The sequence below is a fragment of the Lonchura striata genome, chromosome 3 (genome assembly GCF_046129695.1).
Source record: "Lonchura striata isolate bLonStr1 chromosome 3, bLonStr1.mat, whole genome shotgun sequence".
NCBI classification, from domain to species: domain Eukaryota; kingdom Metazoa; phylum Chordata; class Aves; order Passeriformes; family Estrildidae; genus Lonchura; species Lonchura striata.
The window spans coordinates 62,309,250-62,332,551 of NC_134605.1; the positions used below are offsets into that span (position 1 = coordinate 62,309,250).

Below are 23,302 nucleotides of genomic sequence, written 5' to 3' on the forward strand. Positions count from 1 at the left end.
GGTAAAAAAAGAAAACAAGATTAAAAATAACTTAGTTTGTGAATAGAGCACCCTTTAAAGACTGATAAATTTACCAATTTTTCAAAATGATTTCTTCTCCCTTTTCCTTCCCTTCTCTTGCATGAAGAATAATGTACCTTGCTACTTGCAGTTTAAGTAGTTCACATTTTCATTAACTGCTTCAGTAGTTTCACAGTCCTGCTTGCTGTACTCATGAGTAAGCACCCAGAAATCCTGTCTGCAGACTCTAAAGCATCAACAAACAATCCTTTAGTTGTGAGAATTACTTTCCAAAACTCTGCACGTGAACAACAGTACATCCAACAGCACAGACATGCAGAAGCCAATGAAGCATCTGATTATTTTTAGAACATTCAGTAGACTTGATGATAGCTTTTCTCTGGCCATCTGTGCCCACTGCAAGTCCTGGAAAAACATACAAAGAAAAAGAAACATTCAAGATCATGCAATTCTCTGGACATATTTTTCATGATCCTGTAGAGTCAATATGTCTCAACTGCTCATGAGGTAGGAAAATTATGTAATTTCCTACTTTGCAAATGGAGAAATGAACTCTAAGAATGACCTCCACATGCTCAAATGACAGCGGAAGAGCAACATGTGCAAATATCCTCCCAAAAGCTTTAATCCAGCCTTAACAATGAGAACATGGGAGAAGATTACTTTGACAAGGACATAATTATTATTTTCTGTGAAATTTAAACCGACTAACTCTGGAAACCAATAGCACAGTCTCAATTTTATCTGGCTCTGTGGACATACATGTAAGAATCATAGTTCAGGTCCACAAAAGAAAGTAAAAAGCCTAACTCTAACTCCTCTGAGGATCCAGGCTCACTCAGCTCCTTCAGCAAGGAGCAAGTATGTAAAAGAAGCAATTAACTGACTTCAGGAAAACCAAGTCAAGGGTAGTGTATTCCATAATTTAGTAGGACCCTCATAATGCAAGAGACACTGGTGACAATCACACTGTGAATAACAAGGAGGGAAGGTCTACACGCAAATGTTCTAGTTTGGAAGGCAGAGCAGATGAAGGTACAAGACTCCCAGTGAGACAGCCGAGTAAATGTGGCCATAGCATGGATGCAACAGGGAGACCCCACTGTGCTGAGGGAACAGAATGCTGCCCAGACACACCACATAGCTCTCATTTGCTCTCTGGTACAGTGACCCACACAACAGTAATTTTTTATTTTTGCTTCTCTATTATACCTCTGCCCCCGAGATTACTAACACCACACACATCTGTTCACAGCACTGCACACTTCTTATCACCTGTTGGAATACCAACATTCAAAACTGGTCATATTCAGACACAAAGCATTACTAATGATTTGGTTTAGGTCTGCAACTCCGCAATAGACTGTCTTATGAATAATAAATCTTCTGGGTACATGTGACAATTCTGACCCCTAAAAGATGCAGCAGGAGAGATGACAAGGGTTACATCAATAAGCCAATACTAAGACAACAAACCAGAAAAGGTATGTTTGTAATACTTCAAGAGCAATATAAAAATATATATCTCAAGTTGGAAGAGTAATAAATTGTAGAACAAATCACAGATAGAAGGGAAAGAGTTTCAGTGTATTAGAGCTGAAATTGAACCCTTGGGGGTTGCTAGCTGAGCCTCTGATGAGCCCAAAGCAGTTACCAGAGCACTGTGCAGATACAAATAAATAAAACCACACACCATCTTTAAACATAAGGCAACAGAAGACGTTTTAAGTTGCTACTGGTCATATAAATGCCTATTATTAAGCTTCACAAGCCAAAACACTAATAATAACTCTTGCATTCATTTCCATAGACCTCCCATTTTTAAAACCAGGAGACTGAATGCACACTTGCACTTCATGAGAAATGCTAAACTTTGCAACATTTAATTAAAGCATCACTGACTGGACTAAGCAGGCTGAGTTCTACTGCTTTTAGGTTCAGCTAGTATATGTTACTTGGTGTAATAGAAAAGATAAAAGTTTCTGTATAAACACTACAGCATCTCAAGATTAAATATAACAGAAATGAGCAGTCAGCAAAGAGAAGAGTAAGCTACAATTTTTTAAGTCTTGTCTTTAGGTAGAATAACTTAGGAAAAAGTGAGTTTGGAAGCTTTCAGAAAACTACCTAGCACAACGAAGTAAAACACAACACCAACTTAATACAAAGGACAAAAGAATGTTCATTCTAAAGCTATCTGAAGTATGGAATTACCTTGATACAATTACATAGTTACATTATAGCTATGGTGTATAGTGTACTGTTAATTCTAAAACACTAATAAAAAAGCTCCAGTCCGTGACACATAACTGGAGGGCACTAAACTAACCCAGGAGAGCTACTCCACCTGAGGTTCACTCAGCCCTTGCTCAGGTGAATAGCCCTTCTTTACACCTTTCATCTTTGAAGCATTATGTCTGCCATGTTTCTTGTGATAAGGGTGTGTATTAAAATACACAAAAATAAAAATACAAATAAAAATACAAAACAAGAGATGGAAAAACAAGTGAGTAAGCAGAAGCAATTTCTAGACTTCTTGTTCGTATTAAACACAGAACAGTCACAATTTCTGTGTCCCCAAATACAGAGAAACAGAGATATTCAATGTGGCTATTTGCATGATGTGGGCTCTCAAGGACAGTGAAGATAAGATCTGGCGATAAGACAGGCAAAGAAAACAAACACCCTCGCTCTTGAGGAACAGAATACAATGTTTAGGAGGTAATTATCCCCCCTACAGTGGTGTAGTAAACTAAAAGTTCAAGCATTTTCATTCCCTACTAATGAAGTAAGAAGATGCTAAGCTTAGATCACTTTCAGTGCCCCTACTGGATTTCCAACAGTCTGTCCACATGAACAAAGTCCAAATAAAATAAATAACAAACATTTCTGATTCAGAAACAGAACAATAACAAAACTTGATTCAGCTCCAAATAATTCTCCAGACAAATTATTCCTGTTTTACTCAGGAAGAGGCTTTAACCCACTAACTCAGGCTGCCATGCTTCACGCAGGGTAAGAGGAAGAAAATGCGCTACCAGGAATTCCACATCACCAGTCAGGTTGTCAGGGGACAAAAACATCAACACTTAATCTTCCCTCATCGGCAGCTGAACATGACCAGATGCATTTTCCATACAGAACGATGCATTTTACTGTTTAACTCAGCTTCAGGTGCTAGACAGGAACTTGTTACAAAATACAGTATAAACTATTAACAGGCAGAGTGCTATGCTATTCCAAATGTTAAAGTGCAGTGCTGTTGAAAATCAGGCCACCTGGGAAGATTTTCATTTTTAGGTCAACAGGAACATTGCTGTAGATGCTTTAAAATAATTAGTACCTTCATCTTACTGTATCTTCTCTTTCAACATACCCCAATTCAATTAAACATCAAGTCAAAGCCCTCTGACCCCACGGTTTTTCACACTCACATTGTACAGGTATATACAGTGTTGCCCCCTACAACTACTGGAAAGAAGGAGGTGGGGAATCAGTCTCTTCTTCCAGGCAACTGTATTGGGACACAAGGAAAGGACTTAAACTGTGCCAGGGGAGGGTCATGGTACATATTAGGAAATATTTCTTCTCTAGAATAGTGGTTAAGGATTGGATTGTACTCCCTAAGGAAGTGGTGGAGTCACCATCCCTGGAAGTGTTCAAAAAGTGATCACACATAGCACTTTACAATATGGATTCAGTCAAAGATTGGATTTGATGATCTTAGAGGTCATTTCCAACCTTAACAATTCTGTGGTTATATGAACCATAGAAGGATGAAGTTTGTCATACCCAGAGAGGGTAAGATGGCTATCACTGTTCCCTTATCTCTGCCTGGAGAATGTACACAAAAGGCATATACACAAAAGACTTAATGTATGTGCTCTCCAGCATTGAACTAAAACACCAAGTATTTGCAGTTTTCTAAAATTCAAAAAAATGGTGAACATTCAACACAACAATTAGCAATTAGACAATCCCTTTAGCAGTACCTTCTCTTTTGTTAGTTGACACTATCATGTTCCTTGCTCATAACAACTGATTTCATGAACTGTTTAGTATTTCAAAGAAAGCCTTGTACATCTGTTTTGATAAGGTCAAGAAAGATAGATCACCAGCAACCACATCACACTCAGACCAAATTAATTACAGGTTCTCTACCAGGTTTATAAGGGGGCCATGATCAAGTCCTCCTTAGATTCCCCTCTTCCCACACTCAGAATGCTGCTAAAGGCCACTGAATCCACAGTGTCACATATCGCAGGCCTGGCCACACTCCAGAGTTGCTTCTATGAAATTAGCTTATACAGACCACAGAATGGGATCTGCACTGGCAAAACAGCAGCATCACAGCAGATAGATGAACAGCAAATATCCTTTGGTGATTAAGGCGACCCTGCTAGTCAAAATGCCAAGCCAAAGAATTTGGGCTTTCCCTTGTCTCAGGATGTTAGAATCTGTCCATGGAGCAAGCAGCTGCCAGTTTCAAGTATTATTGCCCTTTGTCTTTCTCCCTTTAGCCCACTTCAGCTGCTTGGTAACACTCCTCCACCCAAAATTACCACACCAGTGACTCGCAGCAGACTCAGCAGAAGTGGCTCTGTATCTGCATTTCAGTTTATATCCCATCATATCAGCTCACATCCCCTTCCAGCAGGCTTTGCTGCACACGGCTGAACTACAAGCACACCCTCACATCAGACAGAGCTGCAGCAGAAAGCTGGGGCAGAAAACCATCAGTGTGATGAGCAGTGACTCTGTTCTGTGGGCATTAGCAAGCACACATGGAAAGATGAGTGCCAGCATTTATAGGATGACAGACTACAGAAGACAAACACACTTGATTTCAGCTTTACAGCAAACTTGCTCTCTTCTCAGCTCTTTCCTCACCAACACAAGAAAGGCATTTATATGAAATGTAAATAAAGTTGAGGTAGAGCAGAAAGAGACTGGTGTTTGGAGATCCTTAAGTCACAAAGCTTGATGCTTGGCACAAATATCTATTGTGCCAATCACAGGTACCATTAATCCTCTTCTGTTTACAATTATTAATTAGTTTAGGTCCCAAAGGTTTATAGTAAATATTCCTATTGTACTCAATGATACTTAATTAACATGTTCTTAATGTTAAGGACAAGACCAGGCAACAAGAAACCCACGATAAACAAATCCATCAATCTAACAAAAAACATTAGAAATGGTCACTTTTTTATGTCAAGCACATTTCGAGCAGTATACATAATCATGCCGTGAAAATTACTGGAAATGTCTCTTTAAAAAGTACCCCATCATTTTCAGGTGTTTAGAAAAAGAACCTCAAATCAATGCAGAGACACTACATTGTGAAAGGTAAGTATTAAAACACTTCATTACTTCAAAAAAGCAACTAGAAACAAGAGCTACTTGAATGTAAAATTATTATTTTTAAGTTTCAGCTCAACAGCTCTTTTTATAATTGACCCTGATTCACACAAATTCCAGGTCATCGCTTCTTCTCTATCATCTACCTCCCAGCTGAGAAGCAAAGAAGCTGAGGAGTGGGGGCAGAAAGGAGTCTAGCAGTGACGCCATGCAAATCTTTTCCTATCTGAAACACTGTTAACAGAACCAAAACGCCATGTTTCCATAGCAACCTGAACTGCGCCACATGCTTACACTGTATATTAAGTAACATTGAACAGTTTAATTGTAACACAAAATCCTGTACATTTGTAATGAAAATTAACACTGGAAACCTTCACTATTTACTTTTCAATTGCTTAACCTGCAAAATTTATTGCAGTCTGTTGAGCGTGACCTTGTATTACACATATGCAGCTTCATAGGTGCTCCAATGCTGGCAGTGTAAGATGCATCGAAATTACAATAATCAACAACAAATCAAACTCTCCTTACACTGCATAGACTGAATCCTGTTTTTAAAAGCAGCAATGTTTCTAATTATTTCCTTCTTCCTTGCAAAATCCCCTTAGGCATTGTGTAACACAAGATTATTTAGTTGTCTTGTCCTTCCGAAACATACTGAAAACTTCTATTATCTTACCTTTTTTCCTTCCTCCACCTCCAGATTCTTGTAAACACTACACACAGTAGCTGTACCGAGTCACCCTGCACTATATGCAGTACAAAAACTCCCATCTCATATGGAATTCCCCTCACTATACACCAGAGCACATCACATTTACCTACTAATTAGGGAGCAACTCTTATTGAAGAGCTGCTTCTTTCTTCGGAAGCAGAAACAGCAAAGTTCTTTGTATTTTTCTGTGTTCTAACAATGTGTGTACAGCTAACTCTTTAAAATTATTCAGGTAAAATGTAGTTAGCTATGTCTAGTACGCAGAAAAGACAGAACAGTGTTATGATTCATTCAAAACTGTCATATGCCATCCTTCCTTCAGTATATCTAAGTGGGCTTTTACTTGCTCAATCCTGCATGCATTCAACCAGTGAAATGGTCCAGGGCTTAACTAAACAACAAAAAAGTTAAAAATACACCTGAATTAAGCCTGAGTCCTGTTGCATAAAAGACAAAACAGTAAAAGTTTTCTGGCAAAGCAGTAGCAGCATATATTTTACTTTCAGATTATTCAAGTTTTTTAAACATTATTATAGAACTGAGGTTCTCCTGTTGAACAAAACAGACTAATTTTGAAACTAAAATTCAAACTTCTTAGTAGCAACAAACTCAGCATTCTGAAGCTAGATATTTCCTTTGCTTGGGGTGCATGGGGGGAGTAACCAAACGCCATAAGCCAGAAGGATGACAAATAGCTTCAATTCCTCCAGTGCTACATTTCCAGGAAAGCCATCCATCTCAGCCACATCAACCAGGTGCCATAACAGAGACTCTGAGCTCTCTACTCCCATACCAAGTGCAATCAGAGGGACTACTCACAGATTATATTTGTGACACCTAAGCAAACATGGGGCCCAAAGATGAAAGCTGCCAAATTTCAGTTCACCACAGGTTATACCTGACAGAGCTGCTAATGTTTCAAACAAAACTTGTTTACAGCTACATCAATGTAATTGCTCACCCCTTCTCAAGTTGAAGTCAGTCAAATTTGTTAATGCATTAGTAAGTTTTGGATTTGGCCTTGCTTTTTTCCATGCTAAAGCACCTATTTTTGAGGGGCCATAGTCCTTCCATTTTTGGTGTTAAAATTTGTCTTTGAGAATCTATTAAAACTGGGTAGAGGCTTATGCTTTAAAAATAATACAAAAAGCAGTTTGCACCTACCCACCAGGGTGCATTAGTAATTTGTAGTTAAAAAGAACTGACACATTACCTGTGAAAAGATATTACCTCAGAGCTACATTCATAGAACCATTTACGTTGAAAAAGACCTTTAAGGTCATCAAGTTCAATCATAAACCTACTCATGTTCTTGCCAATAATTATGACAGGACCTAGGATTAAAACTCATATAACCAATCCCAAACACATGGTTGTGCTGACCTCATCAACAGGTCTAGCTTCCGCAGGTCAAAATTACTTTTCTGAGATATCTATTCGGGGACGTAAAAAGAAGGGGAAAAAAATAAGTGAAAAGAGGCAAGAAGAGAGATATGTTTCAAGGCCAGTGGAAGTGCATTCCAATTTTTATCATGGGATACTGTCATCCTAGAGCCTTTCAGGGAGAAAATCATTCTCTCTCTCATGTCTTTCATCACAGAATTCACAAAAAACAGTACATGGTATGAAGAAGAAATCAAAACTTAAACAATAGATGTAAAACAAAGTAATGTAGAATTTTTTATTTTAATTGTAATATAATGCTGACACCAAAGCAGTTAAGATTTGAAAACTACTCAGTGAAGTCCTGATTCCAGTGACATCCATGAAAGTCTGATTCTTTACAAAGCTTCTAGAGTAAAAAAAAAAAACCCAAACAACAGCAAACAAACAGAAACCCCCACCAAACCCAAACAAACAAAAACCCAACAAAGAAAGCAAACAGAAAACCGAACAGTCAAAAAAAAAACCAAACAAAAACCAAACCAAACACAACCAGAGAAGAGGCTTTTACTAAAGGATGACAGTTTTGTCCCAAGAAATGCATTTTGTAACTTGAAGCCTTTACATCCCAAACTCTACACTGGTCCACTACAGAATGAAGACTGAACAGTTACCAGACAAAAAGAAATACATGTCTCCTCAGAAGCACCTTAAAAATCAGGTTTGGTACTACAAGTGGCATCATCTTCCCTTTTGCAAACCACCTTGGCTTTCTGCTTGCATTTACACACACTACTCACACAATCCTTCAATCACAGCTCATTCCTAATGGAGCAAGGTGCCATTCTGCAAGGAGCATATTGCCCTGCTCTGCCAGGTCTGAGTCTACATCTCCTTCCCTGGAGGAAAACAAAGAAATGAATGCACTTGCCTTGCTCTTCTCAAACTTAACTTGAATTGTGTTCATAGTTGAGCAGAAAGGCTAGGAACTGCTCTCCTGGATGCAGTGTTATCCCACAGCTCAGCACCCACAGAGGCCGGGAGAATCCTCCAACACATGCCAGTGTGAAAGGTCTGGTTCATTCGTTCACGTTCTTTGCTCTTCCCAATCTCCCTGCAGAAGATTCATTATTTCTTGGTATTGCTGTACCATTTTGGTTTCAAGATCAGTCTCAAGTCCCCCACCCCTAAAACCTGCCTATTATATGCTAGGCTCAGCCTAGGAACCACCAGAACAGGCCTTAGAAGGACACAACTAGTTGACAAAACACTGAAACTTCCTTCTCGCACAATAGGGTCAGGTGCACAATGTCAACAGTGCAGGAGAAAAGAAAACTAACCTTCATCTTCTTAATCTCTTTTCATGACAACCAGTGTGTTACTTGTACTAACAGAAATTATGCACTACAAACAGAATCCAATTTTCAAAACAAACAACCCACTTAAAAATTTGTCCACTGAGGGATCAGTTAGCAGCAGAGACAATTTTTAAGGAATTTAGAATCCCTGATAGAAGATAACAAATGGACATTTGATGTGGTGTATGTGAGCAATCACATCAGCACAACCCCAACAAAGGAAATTTTCCTTTCTATCTGTAAGTATGACTGCAGCAGGACACAAATGCAGATGTCACAGGAAATTCTTGCCTAGCCTCTGCACACTGATGTGATACTACCCTCTATTCACTCTAACTAAAAGGCACACCTAACCAGTACTGCTCAGCACCATACACTAAAAAAACCCCAGTACCACAGAACAAAACCAAAAACCAAATTACCTCTAAATCAAATGAAACCTAACCACAAGGTCTGAAGAACAACTCATGGCACTGGCAGAAAGCCACCCTTGTGATTCTTTTGTGGTTCTCAATTTGTTTCCTAACTGGCCTGACCATGACCCAGGCTGTTTGTGACTTGACCCCACATATTTGGGTGGCAAAAGGACTTTCATCAGCTGTTAATCATTTGGGCCAGATTTGCACAAGTGACTGGCTCGCAGCAGGCAAAGTCAATCTGTCACCACATACCTGGCCACATTTCAGCACACTGTTCCATAACAAAGTAAAATTTTCATCTCCTTGGTTCTTCACCTATTGTTACCAAGATATCACTGCATACACCACATAGCTACCACACAATACCTGCATTTCAGAAGTTTTTGGAGCTGGGACAGAAGGTACAGATCAGATTTTATGTCATGGATTGCCATAGCTCCTACCTTTAGGAGTCTTCAGCAGCTTCACTACAAAAGGCTTGATCAGCAACCAGGATGGAAAAGGGAGTACAAAATGTAAAACACTGCTTATATAAGAAAATCATTTATTTTTAATATAAATTCTAAATATCATGCAAAAAACCTTCATGCGTAAAATTATTATACACTTCAATACTTCCCTGAATTATCTGAACCTTTATGAGAAAGTATGAAGGAAGAATTCAAGACACTCTCTGGACTATGAAGTTTTGCTGAGTTTGTTGCAGCTACCAAAAATCTGCATACAGATTAAAACCAGCTTTATCACAAGTACCTGGTCTTTGGCATCCGTACAGCTGCTTAAAATGCATTCTAAAAATGATACTTCTTAAGTTGAGAGTAAAATAAAGCCCTTGCCACCAGACTGGGGGACTACTTAACCATGAGACAGTTAACTACAGCAGAAGCCTACTGACACAGCACAGAAGCAGTGCCAAGCCACTGACAACATCAAGGTGTTCCACACAGCATCTCTTCCAAAGTAACAACCTAGGCAGACCCAAGGATTTTCTGCAATCACAGCATCACCTGATCTGGCAGAAAGCCATCCACACCTCTTCCCCTCTGAATCAAGATGGCAGTGATTCTTTGTGAATATTCATACTTCTTTTTTATCCACTGCATTACCTTAGAATACTTAAAAAGTAAACAAACTACAAAATAAGACAGATGGCATGTGGGGCAGAAAGCAGAAAAAAAATAGACTGGAGTAACAGCAGAAAGAGTGCTGCTAGAAAAGGTTACATCTATTTGAAAAAAATGAGTCAGGGAATATATTACCTTTTCTTAAGATAAGGCTGAGTTCAAGGAAGCAACAGCTCTCACTGTGAACTTCTCTAAAACAAAGCTGTGATTTCCTCTATCTGGTGCACTAGAAGCAATCATTGCCTGCAGTGTCTTAGATTCTGAGGAAATGGCCCTCAGTAGTCTTCAGAGACTTATGAGAAGATCCCAAAAACAGTCACTAATGGGTGGGAGTACAGTAAGAAAATTTCCTTTCTAGAAATAATACTAACAAAAAGCTTTTAAATCCTAAATCGAACACAAAATTAAACATAAACAGTACTATTTTGACATTGTAACCAAAATATAAACACATATCTTGTCTGTATAAACAAGTATAATTTTCCTGCTAAGCTTGCATGTTTTCTGTTCCTGTAAACCAGTTTCATATTACCATTACTTAAACATGGGTACTCATACAACCCACATTTCAAGAAGGATGTTGAAAGAATTCCCTGAAAAACATACAGAGTAACCATAAGAAAAGCAGCATCATGGAAGAAACGGTATCTTGGTAGGCTCTACATAGAGCATAGCAAAGAGAAGGCCAAATGCTTAATTACAGCTGGACCACACAAAACCAGGAATTTGACGCATGCAACTGAAAGCACAGTTCACCTCTTATAATAAACAGCAATCAGAAAGGCTTACTGAGATTATGATGAGTACTCAACACATTGACAAATTCAAGCCTAATCCAGAAGTCTTCTCAAAGGAAGAACTGAGGTTCCATGACAAGTCATTAATACCCAGGTAAGTATAGGGAGGTCAGGAGGACATTAAATGGAACTGAGCTGAAATACTGGTACCCTTTCTTCCAGTTTGGTCAGGGACTGGGAGCACCACAGGTGCAAGAGCAAAGCATTACAAGAGCAAAGCATCAAACCTGGTTTTGGGCACTTAGTACAACCTTCTGCACTGCAACCCAGTGGTAAGCACCAGCAGACACCCCAAAGCCTGCCTGCACTCTGCCCTTTCAGGCAACTGGGGAGAAACTTCAGATACACAGCCATGGTCCCATGCAAGGCTGCAGAGTGCTGCCCACTCCAAAACTGAACAAACAGTTCCCAACATTCAACTTCCAGTACCAGCTCAATCACTCACACCCATCTGACATTTTGATCAGGAACAAAGACATACAGCTTTCCATCTACAGTAGAAGGGGTTGCAAAGAAAAGCAGGAAGAAAAAGAAAATACTTCTCTGTATGTGTTTAATATATCTATCTGAAACATTTTGTTTAGGGAGGGAAATATAATTCCTCTAGCCTGCTGTGAATTTTGTCACTAACTCATTGTTTCATAAATCTGGCTAGGGAAAAATGACAATGGAATAAGATTTTTAAAAGGAAAATAGAAGGAAAAGAGAACTAAAGACTTGTTTCTCCTACTCCGATTTCTTTCCTAGTCAAAGGAGGTCACTTGAGTGAGCACTCTTATGGCTGACTTCACCCATCAAATGTAGCATTACATTTCTTCTTTTTGGGAAAGCAAATTAAGTTTAACCTCCAAAACAAATTCACAGCAGAAGTGGCAGCAACATGACTTGGACATTTTCTTCCATGAGGGTGCAGATCACTTACAAGAGGGAGTGAGAAGCCACCAACTTTGTGGCAGGCAGCCACAACACCCCCCACCATCAATAACTCCACCTCACTAAAGTGAGAATACCTCACTAAAACAAAAGCTACACATATAAAGCCTTTGACTATTCTGGCTTATTGATCATGATGAGGAAGAGGTTTATCAGTCAGCTGCTTTTTGGGTGGTGACACTGAATTTCTTCTGCCAGATGAGCTGAGGACCATGACTGCCTGCTGCTGAACTGGGCACCTACTGAGACACACAGGGCAGGTGTGGATAGAGAACCAGGTGCTGGATAGAGAGCTTTACCATTTTTCTCAGCATTGGTCATGTTCCAGCTTTCCTTTCATGCCTATTGAATAGCAAAGGGAAATTGAGTCCCTTTGTCCTTCACTCCCATAATTATTGTTTGTGAGCAGCTCCAGCTGCCTGGAACAGCAATTTTTTTGTGTCAGATCTCGCTGCAGAGGCTCACACTATGTCCTCACCTCTGAAACACCCGCTCAAATGGCTGACTGCAGGGACTCACTCTGGCTCTAGTAACTAGCCATAGGATCACCACAATTTTTTAAATTACTTTCTGAAGACATGCTATCCTCCAATCCAAATTCACTTCTGTTTGAATAGAGGGGCTTATTCTGTAACACTTAAAGAGATTTTCAAGCTGTCCCCTGAAGTCAGGATCATAAGGTAGCCAAATATCTGGTTGGAGGCTGGCTCTAGTAATTTCAAGCTTTCCTTTCAAAATCATGGCTACACAAAGCAACAAAGCCATATTCCTAATAAGACAAGGACTGTTCCAATCAATTCTAACTCACTTTATGTCCAAAGGGAATCACTTATCATTTCAGCAGCAGATGTGACACATCGAAATATGAGTGTAGCTACTGCTGCAGTGAGAACAGGACATTGGGCAAAGCCAAGGAATGAAACCCAGAGACTGCCTTATCAACTACTTGGACAAATCAGGTATTCCAGAAGTGTTTCTTTTCCATAACATAATATGTAACAAAGAAAAAAAAAAAAACAAAAAAAACAAGAATTTCTCTCCAAGCCCAGGATTTTGATCCACTACTAAAAAAAAAAAAAAAAAACCAACAACAACAACAAAAAAACAAACAAAAAAAACCAAACAAACAAACAAAAAAAAAAAACAGAAAGCCATCAGACAGCATTTTGGCTACAAGCATCTACTTCAATACAACTCTTCAAAGGATCAACATAACTTGACTATTCAGGTCCTTAAAATAATTTTTGTATATTTATGGACATTTTCCAGGTAAAAAGATGAAAGAGAAGGCAGTCTAAAATGCACTGCAATTTACATATTTTTTATCATGGCTTACATTTAAAAATATATTCCTGATAAAATAATTTTCATTCAGAAAGTATATACTCATGCATACTGACACATATATTCTTGGCATTTTCTGCTGCCTTCTCCATTAATTTTCTGAAAGTCTGTTTGTGTACACATAAGTGTCAGATGGAACAATATCAGGAAATTATTATTTCCATACCGTTTAAACACTGGCTGATACAATATGCTGGCAGAGTTCATCAACACACATTTTAAGTATCACACAAGCACAGGCCCGTAGGCTGGGTCATAGCATTTTAAGCAAACCATAATCGATTAATGGGCACCTACCCATCTTAAAAGTCCACTACTGCACATTAATACCCACTACTGCGCATTAATACAAGAAATGTATGACTACCTAATGGGAGAACAGTAATTGTAGCATGTAAAGTAAACACATGCTAAAAGCCTGTTACTGAGTCGAAGCGTTCATCATCTCGGGGATAAACAATTACTGCATCCTTTAGCACCACGATATTGCACACACATCACCCAAGATACAAGTATGCCACTCCACCCGTAAACCAGCTCTGAAGCAGTGTATGATGAAGGACAGAGAGGAAAGTCCATTGCATTGATTAAAGACACAAAAATCAATTACTGGCACACCTTTGGAACCCGGCAGCACTTCGCGATCATGCCCACCAAAGGCTAAACAAATTAATACAGAGAGAGAAAGCCTGGAACATTCCAGTAATTCATCCAAGACCCTGACGGGAGGAAATAAATGAGGTTCGAAGCCGCGAATGCCATCTCGGCTACACTGGCTGGGTAGCGGCGGCAGCAGAGCACACCCCGGCTGCCCAGGAGCAGCACCCGGGGCGGGCGGGCAGGTCCCCGGAGCCGCCCCGCGCCCCGCCCGCGCCCGCACGGACACACCGCGCCCGCGGGGCCGCGCCGCGCATCCCGGGCTGCGCTGGCGGGCCGGCTCCGCGCCCGGCGAGCGGCCGAAGAGCTCCTCCGCCACCGCGGCCGCGGCCCCGCCCCGCCGGGCTCCGCGTCCCCTGGCCAGGACACAAGGCCGCGCCCGAGCAGCCCCGCCCGCCCCGCGGCCCGGCGCACACACAGACCTGCGGGCGGGCGGCATGGCGGGCCCGGCCCGGCGCTGCGCCCCGAGCGCTCCGCGGGAGCGCCGCTGCCTCCGCCGCGCCCGCCGCTCTCCGCTCGGCCACAGCGGCGCCGGCCCCGCCGCGCCCCGCGCTCCGCCCGCCCGGCGGCCCCGCCTCCCCTCGGCCCCGCCCGGCCGCCCCGGCCCCGCCGGATCGCCGTGAGCCCGGGGCCGGAGGGGTGGCCGCGCTGCTACGGCGCTTCACGGGCTTCAAGCCCTGTCCTGGGCAAAGGGGTCGGTCTGCGGAGCAAGAAGTCCTACGAGTCATAAAGCCCAAGCGCCGGGGTCTTCCTCTGGAGCAGAGTTTTCTCAAGGGCGGTGCTAAAAACAAAACAGCCCGTTTTGGAAATTGAGGTTAACCAAAGCCTTTAGATCCGTGGGAAACTGAAAAGCCTAGAAACCTCATCTGTTGTTTCTACACTGTCCACCAGTAGGCTTCTTCACCCAATCCCCAGAAAACAACACTCGTGTATCTACCAGAAACTCCACTCCCTTACCCGAGATAACTCCAGGTAATCCTTCCAGACGTTTGTGGCTAGCCTAAACAAGATCTGGCTTCTTCTTTTCTTTCTTAGGTTAGTATCAGCTCTGAAAGACTGATTTCAGTCTGCCGGGCATTGTAACAAAGGCATTGTAACACCATTAAGTTCTAAATTCTGCAATACAAAATCTCAAGCCCGAAGATAGACAGATATTTGCATAAATGAACAGGTGACACAAAGTGTACATGTAGAGAGATGCTAAAAAAGTGTGTCAAAATAACAAATGGAGCACAGGTGTCTCAAGAATAATATTTTTACTAGTTACAATGTTATGAATCCAACGACCTTTAATTTTAAGTAAGATATTTGTCAGAGGCTTATTTTTTAAATTTAACAGCTGCTTAGAAGATTCATTTCAAAAATGTGTCATTTTCAGGACCAAATGCATCTCCAGTACAATCACCACCATCTCTCACCATTGCCATTATCCTACTTGTAGCATATGTTTGCTATTGCTTAGTGTCACTACTGGAACAGCAACTGCCTCAACTCCTCCACTAAATTTGCTGCTGCACTTTCAGCTAAAATTGAAGTTTCCATCTGATTTTTTTTTTTTTTTAATCAAAACAGTTTCTTCTACAAGGGACAGATTTTCTCTAAAACATAGTCTGTTGCTTAAAGGATATATTCTGATAACACACTGAAGTTAGTACATCTTATTATTTTCCAACAAAAGATGGACAAACCCAAAGTTACTTTGGTTAAAATCTCAAAGACTTCATTGGTACAAGGGTTCTCTACCACCACATAGAAGAAAGGGACCCTGCTCTCAGTTACTCTTCTAGAAGTGCTTAGATAACAAAACTCGGAAAAAAAGAGAAAGAATAGTAGTACTGTTTACCCAACCTCCTTTGCCATCCATCAAAGTGGTGGAAACCCTATTTATCTCTTACCTGCACTCGCACAACAATGACAGTGACTAACACCTTATTTTAGCTCCAGAAAAGCTATCCCTGTCCTAATGTACCACTTTGCTGTCCATCATCATTCCAAGCACAGTCACCTCTATTGTTCAGTGCTACGAAGACAATGCATGAGCTCCATATAGCAAAGAAACCACGCATTTCTACAGTACTTCTGTTGCCCTAAGCATATAAAATACATATTCTAGACTGCTGGCATGGGGGAGAAATCTCTCAAATTCCTGTCAGAGCAGCAGGATAAGCAGGCTAGGATTAGGATAGAAGCACTGTACTAGTTCTGGTTACAGCACTGTGGGTTATTGCCTGTGGCTCAACCCACAGACTTCATGTCATTGGAAGAAGTCATTGTGTGAGTGGGACGTCATACACCCCTTTATTTTACTGAGTCTGAAGTACTAAGTAATGCCTGCCTTTCTGTTGCAATGATGAACATGAGATAGGCAGACAACAGGTAGATTAGACACACATCACCTTTGAAATAAAATTTAGTTTTAGTCTCACCACAGTATAGAGGATAGCAGACAGTCTGAATAGTTTGCTCTTTCCCATGGCAATATGTTTCTTGCCAATTCATTTGAATACAAATGCTCTAACATCATTTGATTAATTGTCTTTGTGGTATCAATGCTTAGAATATCTTTACCAGAGAAAATCTTAAAAAATCATGGTGCTTGTTGATTTCAGGATTGGGAAAATTTGTTTTATCACTGTTTGCATTATTTTGATGGAGACAAAATTTAAATTTGCTATTTTAATCACTTCCAAATTGTGCATTTTTATCCTAGAAAAGTATTTCTCACACAAACTCACATGTATAACCACACATGAAAGAGAGAATAGATTTGGGATACAGAAACACTACATTTGAATGGGTTTTGATCTTCCACTTCAGTGTACATTAACAGTTACATACATCCAAGAGAAAAAATTGTACAGTATGTTTATGGCTTACACTAATAGCAGAAAAAAATACTGTATTGCTCGTGTAGTTCATGTAGTTTTTCTTTTTTTACATCTGTAATTGTTAGCTTACAGCTCATTTACTTAAGAAAGACAACTTGCCATGAAGAATTACACTGACAACTTTGACTGCTATAACAGTCCAGATTTGAAAAGATGTAAGAATAAAGATGACACCAATCTTTCTCTTTTTTTTTCCATTATCAGGCCTTCTGTTTTTGCCTATTACTCCTACCATTATTCACCATGAAGTAGTCAAAAAATAGGTTTCATACAGACAGACTTTTATGCATACATAATTGAGGCTCTGCTTGATCCTACTGCACTGAGGGCTATTCTTAGCCTGGTTTCTTCAGTTTATGTAATGATGAATTTTCAGAGTCCCCGACTCACCCTTTAGCTTTGAATTGATCGTCTAGATATAACTCAGTGTGACTGAGATATTGAAATTTTCCACAAGCTTTACAAAATGAGAAAGCGACCATAGCTTGAAACTTTTATAAGTTCTCCCTTAATAACTGTTTCTGTGCACCTTTTTCTCTGTCTAGAAGAGCAAACCAGAAGTAGCTTCCAAAATGCTCAACCGAAGAAAGACTATAAAAGAAATGGAATTTGCCTCGATACAAAAGGAGATGACCAAAAAGTCCTATTTGTTTCAACTAAGGTAGCTCAGTGGACACTGGATGAAGCACCTCAACGCCACACTTTATCCCAAAACCCAGAATCATGAGCATTTTAACACTAAAAGGGAAATGAAGCTGGCCCGGGCTTTACAATATCAAATGCAGTGCCAGGGGAAGAACAGAAGATGAAGAAAAAGAATACAAGAACGCGTTAAAGTACTTCTGTAAAGTAAGTACTGTAAACTATTGCTGGTTGCTCCCCGTCTCGTTCTTCAGGATCATTACGCCATCCCCCAGGACAGGGACTGCCGCGGCCTGCCAGCCCCGAGCCGTGGCGCTGTCCCCGCGTCGCGTCCCCTGGCGCCGCGAGCGCCACACTGCAGGCACAGGGAGCCAGTCACCGCACAGCTGGAATGTGCTCTTGGAGCTGGGACTACCGCAACAGCTGCGACGTTTGGACAACGCCTCTTCAGGTTTTCCTCACATTATTTCCATCAAAGCACTACTGCAGTTAAGACAGATATAATAAGTACAAAGTACAGTAGCATTTTTCCCCAGAAAACTGTTATAATCCAACAGTTAGGTCACCAATCTGACCATATGTGGAAATTAAACATAAAATATCAAAAGACTGTGCATCATCTCTTCCTTCCCTCTTCTTTCCACTTCCTTGAAACTGGGATGATGTACAAGTCAGGAGAACTTACAGAAGAAAATCCGATACCAAGACTTTCCACATGGAACATATAGTTGAGGAAAGAGAGGACCGATAAATGCAGTTTCTGTGCAGATCAAGGGTTTTCACTAGAGCCAAAGCATGTACCCCAGGTACTAAAAAAAAATTTGTACTTACCATTATATATTACATACATACTCAAATTATATACTTTCCATAGCTTAGAATATTACTTTGCTGTTATTCTTACTCATTTTTACATCTTAAGCCTACTGTCACACATCAATCAGCATGTCAAAGTAATAACAATATGCAATGTATTCATATGGAACAGACAAGTTAATTGCATGCTGCTGTACAGCTTGCATCTAAAGGAATCGCTCTGATTTTTCAGGTTCCAAAATTCAGCCTTACCTACCAAACTGTGACAGCCGTGATCCCGTATCTCTAACACTGAGTGCTCCTCACTTGGTTTCACAGGCATACCAGCATGAAGTTAAAAGAAACATCGGCCTCTGACATTCCTTTCCTGGTGCTGTTGGGAAGATCATTCTTCTCCAGCTACCATCTCAGGGATGCAAGCACAAGCACTGGCTGTTTCTGTGCTGGCAGGAGGCTGAATCACTGACAGTTTCACTGATGTACTTCTCTATTGGATACAGGAAGCCAGAGGAGAGGCACAATCTTTTGTCAGTGCACATGACTTGTGCAGTAAAGAAAGCCATTTCTAAAAATAACCAGGCAGCATATGACTCTCAATGTTATTTTCCTGGTGGTCTAGTGGTCAGCCCTCACCTCTGAGGTTAACATCAAGGAAAAGATTCGCTATTTCAGTAGATTTCTCTTGTACATAACTTAGTTTTCACTGCTCCTGTAGTTGTAATCAACAAACCTTTCACTGCTCAAGAGAAATTTAGTAAGCTATATTACTCATTTGGAAAGTGATTTGCTAACTGTCAAGCACAACAGAGCAGGATTGCCTTGCTTCTACATCTAACAGCTACCTAGGGTATGGACAAAATACATTTGCACCCCCTGCCATCAGATTTTTCATAGGCTCAGCTACTTTTCTGAAATTGTCAGGGGGAGTATTTTGTCTCCACCACTGAGGAAGCTTAAGAACTAAGGGGACCACCCCTGCCATCCTCTGTGGTGTCACATAACAGAGACACTCTTAAGGGTGGCAATGACCATTCTGTAACATGTATCTTCAATCCTGTTAATGGACCTGCTGTGGGCCTAGCCTTGCTCTAACCTAGATGTCTCCAGCGCTGCAAACATCACAGCCACAGAAGTACCCCTCCAAAGCTCATCTGAGAAGCACCTAGAGTGGAGAAGCCTATGCTATTAAACACAACACAGTGGGCCTAGTGGAGTATACAAACTCTTAAGGCTAGCTCAGTTTCTGCAGTATAACTGCCTCAATATCCAGCTGGTGTTCCTTGAAGGTTCCACTCTGTAGGAAACCAGGTCCATCCAACTTCGCCTTTCCCTTCAACAATGAGCACAGATTACCAGCTGGGACCAGCTGACCTCTGTCACCTTAGCAGACCCACCCCTTTGCAGTCGCCTCAGGCCACAGTGATACCTCAGCCTACAGCCACACACAGCTTTGGCTCCTCGAGGCCCGAAATGCCTTCATCTTACCAAAGGGGATGCTGTCGATCCTACACATGTGAAAAGCTGCTCCTGCATGTAGAAGACATTAGATCATATCTAAGAGGGGCTGATTTTTACCTCATATTTTGTTATCTCTCTCACTCACAGTAAAATTGCTGAATCTAGACCAAAGAAAGGTTCATCACAATCAAGACACACATTTTGTTCTAGACTGCTACAGTACGTTTTGTGATTAAATGAACCATCAGCTTAACAGATGGAAACCAAACACCTTGAACCTCCTTATTCCTCCCAGAAGAAAATTATTCCCTGAAGTTTGTTTTCAGACTCTAAAGCTTTTGAAGATCAGCTAATCCGTATTTGCACAGTGCACAAGCACACAGTCTGAAGCTTATCTATCTTAATACAGAGAGGCGAAGGGCTTCAGAACTAGGGAAATTTGCTTGTGCAGAACCAACCCTCTTGTATCATTGGACACTGCCTAAATAGGGAATATTATTTTTGCTAGTACAGCTCCCAGACCTTCTATGCTCAGGAAAACAACATGCCAGAGTAAAGAGCTTTTATAGAAAGGTCATCCACAGCACTGGCCGTTTTCGTTCCGCTCACACAAACCTTACAAAAGAAACAAGGTCACAAACGAGTATCTATCGTGCGAGGAGGCCGCGGCAGCACAAGGCCAGGAACACGGACCTCGATCCCCTCTGTGGAGCCCCTGGCTCCACCTTAGAGAGGCCTTTGGACCCGCTCTCGCCCCGGGCCCCGGGACGCGGACAAGCCGAGCTGTTCCCACAGGCTGCTCGTGCAGAGGGCGCGGGGCAAGCGCCGCGTTGCTCCGCTCCGGCGGCCGCCCGGGATGTGCGGGCAGAGCGCTCAGCTGCCGAGGCCCCGCCTGCAGCCGTGACAGCGACGCCCCGTGCAGAGACGACGGTGTCAGACCGGCTTGTAAAGGCAACGCGACACGAAGGGAAACAACCGCGCGAAGCCCGCGCCTTCTGGGGGCGGCGGGAAGCGCGCTGGCGGAAGCAGAGGGGGAGCCCCGGCGCCCTCCTGCGAGCCCCCCCGGCCCTGCCGCGGCCGCGCAGCTCTTGCCTGTGGCGCCGTCGGAGCCACCCCCGCTCCCGCTGCGGCCCCGCCGGGCTGGCCGCTCCTTCCCGATCGAGTCCTGCCAGCCCCCCACCGCCATCCCGCCTCCCGCACACGGCGGGGGCCCTTCACCAGCCTCGCCTGGGCGGCCCCCTCTCCTCCCCAGCCTGCTGCCGCTAGTCTCTTCCGTAGGGTGGAATACAACGTCCTTCTCCACACGTAGCTGCTTCCAGGACTTGGTACTGCCTGGAAAGTGGGAGCACAAGGAGAAAGCAGCCCAACACCTTCAAAAGAGAGAAGGGACGTGCTCTGTCATTTCTTCTTTACGAAGAAGAGGGGCCGCTGTAGCAAGGATCCCTGGTGGTCTAGTGGTTAGGATTCGGCGCTCTCACCGCCGCGGCCCGGGTTCGATTCCCGGTCAGGGAAGACTTGTTTTTTAACCTTTACCTCCTTTATTTCTGTTTCGCTTCAGCATTCTCCCCGGCCCTCTCTATTTCTGCTCTCACAATTCTGAACCATCGGCCGTCTGCTCTGCTGGCTACGTTTGCCTCTTTTATCTCTTTTACTTTAGGATTCTCCCCGCCCCTCTACTTCTGCTCTCACAATTCTGGACCATCGGCTGGCTGCTCTGCGAGCCCAAGGCGCAGGAGTTGTGAGACGCACCTGAGACCTTGGAGAAATCCTGCATGAAGGTGGTGCAAAACGTCTCAGCGCCATGTGCTGAGATTTTCAAGATAATTCTTGTAGCTCTATGATGGTGTCTGTCCATCTGCTTTACACCTTTCCTTAAATACTGTGCAAACTTGCCCAGTTTTCTAGCTCGGGAATAACATGTATTGAAGATGACCACCAGGTCTCATAGATGATGCTGCAACCATACAATATGATCTGGTATTTGTTAAGATTGTCACTTACTGTAACCCTAACTAATTCATGTTAGAATCTAGACAGTTGTTCCCTGTCTTACATTTGTGTATTTATCTGATATTAGGTGCAGCACACCAAGTATTTACCATTTAATTTTATAAATTCATAGTTTTCTCTATTTTTAAGTGCAAAGACATTTTTACTATGTCCCTGTAGTGTTGTGTAAAGAAGGTGGTAGTGTGGGCAGGGGAAGCTTCGCCAGGTGTAGCATCCGTCTAGAAATCTTTCAGTCACAGCACTGCCTATAGACAGCCCATGCCCACCCACAGGGATTCTAGAAGTCAGTAGAGGACTGCCTAGAGGGCTACATGCAGTTAGAAAGAACGTATGGGGTTTTTTTTGGTTTTTTGGCTTCTCTAACAGCTTGGGGTGCTCCCACAACTTCCTTTTCCTCCAACAGATGAATGGTCACTTAGTGCTATCATGAATCTTTGAACAACGGCAATAGGGACCCAGTAGGGGATGGAGCATCTCTCTTATGAGGAAAGGATGAGGAAACGGCCTGTTCAGCCTTGAACGAGTCAGCTGAGAGGAGACCTCATCAATGTCTACAAGTACCTGAAGTGAGGTGCCTAGAGGATAGTGCCAGTGTCTCCTTGGTGGTGCCTGAGGCAAAAGAACAACTGGAAATAATGGCTTTGGCTACCCTTCCTAGGGCATGCCAGAGCCTAGGCTGCCCTCCACTGCAGATAGGAGTGTCTCCTGGGAAAGGTCCTCCACTATATTTTTTATGAAAATGAAGATTCAAGGAGGTTCAAAGGGAAGGGATCATCTCTGCTCTAAGGCAGAAAGCAAACAGTCAAAAGGGCTATTGTCACCCTTTAGATATAAAGAAAAGGTGCCACCAAATTATAGTTAAACACCAGGTCCACAGGTTGCCACCCAAGGAATTATTGCATTCCTGTGGCTGGAGGTTCTTAAGAGTGGGCTGGACAAGTTATCAAGTCTCTCAGACTGGGCAAGGGGAATGGCTCAATGGATCTCCTAAGATCCTGAAAGTCACAATTATATTATTTTATCCTGCACTTTCCCCTATAATTAACAGTTTACCTTTTAATTAGAACTGTGTAGGGCTCTGAGATTCTTCTCCCCCTCTTTGATCTCAGTGAAATGCCTTACCAATTTGGTGGAAGAAGTTGCTGCTTTCTATGTCAAAAAATTATGCGCGATTTTAGAAGCAGCTAAAATGAATTTCAGGTGTTGACTACCGTCCCAGAAAAGGCATATATATGATTTTACAGAATAGGAACAAAATAAGCATTTCCTTTTGCTTTAACTAATTTCGTAGTAGGACATTTCCATGCTCTTAGCAAAGTCCAGCTGTAGAGTCACCTGAGAAAAAAAAAAATCACATGTAAGATTTCAGAAAC

General features: G+C 42.1%; 1 protein-coding gene and 1 non-coding gene across 6 annotated transcripts in view; one reads left to right on the forward strand and one right to left on the reverse strand.

Annotated features, from left to right (window-relative positions):
* The window catches only part of NCOA7 (nuclear receptor coactivator 7), an 83,843-nt gene extending 62,808 nt beyond the window's left edge, over positions 1 to 21,035 (reverse strand). For 2 of the 5 annotated variants that reach the window (XM_077782233.1, XM_021547144.3), the window contains exon 1: positions 14,538 to 14,640. The gene's annotated coding sequence lies outside the window, so the exon portion shown is untranslated. Of the gene's footprint in view, positions 1 to 14,537; positions 14,641 to 18,713; positions 18,953 to 21,011 lie in introns of those variants that run through there. The other 3 variants (XM_021547146.3, XM_021547145.3, XM_031504380.2) reach the window with 3 other exon arrangements.
* Positions 21,036 to 21,359: 324 nt separating this feature from the next.
* On the forward strand, positions 21,360 to 21,431 carry TRNAE-CUC (transfer RNA glutamic acid (anticodon CUC)). The gene has a single exon. It is a non-coding gene; the product is annotated as a tRNA-Glu (tRNA).
* The last annotated feature ends 1,871 nt before the right edge of the window (positions 21,432 to 23,302 follow it).